Source organism: Oncorhynchus mykiss, chromosome 16, assembly GCF_013265735.2.
Source record: "Oncorhynchus mykiss isolate Arlee chromosome 16, USDA_OmykA_1.1, whole genome shotgun sequence".
Taxonomy (NCBI): domain Eukaryota; kingdom Metazoa; phylum Chordata; class Actinopteri; order Salmoniformes; family Salmonidae; genus Oncorhynchus; species Oncorhynchus mykiss.
Window position 1 is genome coordinate 3,691,437 of NC_048580.1, and position 2,834 is coordinate 3,694,270.

The window sequence follows — 2,834 nt, forward strand, 5'->3', positions numbered from 1 at the left end:
GAGGATGGTAGCTGACTCTATAGCCACTCCTACTGAGGAAGGTGGCTGACTCTATAGCCACTCCTACTGAGGATGGTAGCTGACTCTATAGCCACTCCTACTGAGGATGGTAGCTGACTCTATAGCCACTCCTACTGAGGATGGTAGCTGACTCTATAGCCACTCCTACTGAGGATGGTAGCTGACTATAGCCACTCCTACTGAGGATGGTGGCTGACTCTATAGCCACTCCTACTGAGGATGGTAGCTGACTCTATAGCCACTCCTACTGAGGATGGTAGCTGACTCTATAGCCACTCCTACTGAGGATGGTAGCTGACTCTATAGCCACTCCTACTGAGGATGGTAGCTGACTCTATAGCCACTCCTATCTGTCATATCTGTAATCTGAGCCTAGAGGAAAGTCTTTGTCCTCAGGTCTGGAGGGAAGCCAAAGTCATTCCACTACCCAAGAGTGTTAAAGCAGCCTTTACTGGTTCTAACAGCAGACCTATCAGCTTGCTGCCAGCTCTTAGCAAACTGTTGAAAAAAATTGTGTATGATCAAATACAATACATTTTCAGACTTTTAGCATGTTTATAGAGAAGGGCACTCAACATGGAAAACACTATGTCTGGTGCAAACCCAACACATCTCATCACCCCACAGTGAAGCTTGGTGGTGTCATTTGCCATGGTGTCATCTTCCCAACCGAAACAACCACTATTATTATTCTCTGTCAGATAAAAATCCATATTGGGCTTTACGATCATTTACAAAAAGACTTAGAAATCTCTTTCAAATTACAAAAAAATAAAATGACAGTAAGGATCTTTAAAAAGAACTTGCATAACTCACTGACAAAAATGACTGACAATTGGTTGAAAGAAATTGATAATAAGAATATTGTGGGAGCTGTACTGTTAGATTTCAATGCAGCCTTTGATATTATTGACCATGACCTGTTGTTGAAAAAACCTAAAGTATGTGTTATGGCTTTTCAACCTCTGCCATATTGTGGATTCAGAGCTATCTATCTAATAGAACTCAAAGGGTTTTCATTAATGGAAGCTTCTCTAATGTCAAACATTTAAAGTGTGGTGTACCGCAGGGCAGCTCTCTAGGCTCTCTACTCATTTCTATTTTTACCAATGACCTGCCACTGGCATTCAGCAAAGCATGAGTGTCTATGTTTGCTGATGATTCAACCATATACGCATCATCAACCACAGCTAATTAAGTCCCTTAACAAAGAGTTGCAGTCTGATTTGGAATGGGTGGCCAGTAATAAACTGGTCCTGAACTCATCTAAAACTAAGAGCACTGTATTTGGTACTAATCTGCTGTTGAACAAGTTGAGGAGACTACATTACTTGGCGTTACCTTAGATTGTAAACTCTCACGGTCAAAACATATAGATTCAATGGTTGCAAAGATGGGGAGAGGTCTGGGCCGTAACAAAGAGATACTTTTTTGATACCACACTCCAAAAAGCAAGTTCTGCAGGCTCTAGTTTATTGTTCAGTCGTGTGGTCCAGTTCTGCAAGGAAAGCTGCAGCTGGCCCAGATCAGAGCGGCACGTTTGCTCTTAATTGTAATCAGAGGGCTGATATAAATACTATGCAGTCAGTCTCTCTTGGCTAAGAGTTGAGGACAGACTGACTGCATCACTTCTTCTTTTCATGAGAAACATTATTGTGTTGGAAATCCCAAATAGTTTGCATAGTCAACTTAAACACAGCTCTGATACACACACTTATCCCACCAGACATGCCACCAGGGGTCTTTTCATAGTCCCCAAATCCAGAACAAATTCAAGAAAGCGTACAGTATTATATAGAGCCCTTATTCTATGGAACTCCCATCTCCTATTGCTCAAATAAACAGCAAAACTGGTTTCAAAAAACAGATAAAATAGCACCTCACGGCACAACGCCTCTCCCCTATTGGACCTAGATAGTTTTCTAGATGTGTTTAATGTTATATGTTATATGCTATATGCTACATGTGCCTTTTACATTTAATTATGTAGTTCTGTACTTGAGCTGTTCTTGTCTGTTGATATTCTGTATCAATGTTTCATGTTTTGTGTGGAAGAGTAGCTAATGAGGAACCAAATAAAATATCAAATACTGTGAATAATCTTAAAATATCAAATATATTTTTTGATTTATTCAACATTTTTTTTGGTTACTACATGATTCCATATGTGTTAGTTCGTAGTTTTGACGTCTTCACAATTAGCCTACAATGTAGAAAATAGTAAAAACGAGAACGAGAAGGTGTTCAAAAACGTATGTTTCCTGTCCAACATTTTCAGGAATCAAAATTGATAAATTGTGTTCAAGCATAATAGCAACTCACCCATTATTTTTCTCAATCGCCTTCTGCACATAATGTCAAATATTATATATCAATTTGTACATCAGAGGAGGACAAAGAGAACTGATTCAGGGATAAAGTGACTGAAATACGATGTCGAAAAAATTTGCAGTAAAATGATGAAGTAATAGTTGTTCATTTCCTAAAACGCTGCACAATTATATTGGACTGTAGGAGAAATGATATCACCAAAGGTGCCAAAACCACACACTTCAACTCCTATGATTACACAAACACACACACGCGCACGCACACACGCACACGCACACACACACACACACACACACACACACACACACACACACACACACACACACACACCCACTACACTTCAACTAAGATTATTATAGATGCCTTGCCAATTCTGCTGCTGGAAGCAGGTGTTCCACTGCAGGCCAAATCACAATCCATTTTTAATGTCAGGGAACACATTAAAAATTGACATGATCGCATTTTCCCTATTCTATCAAAGG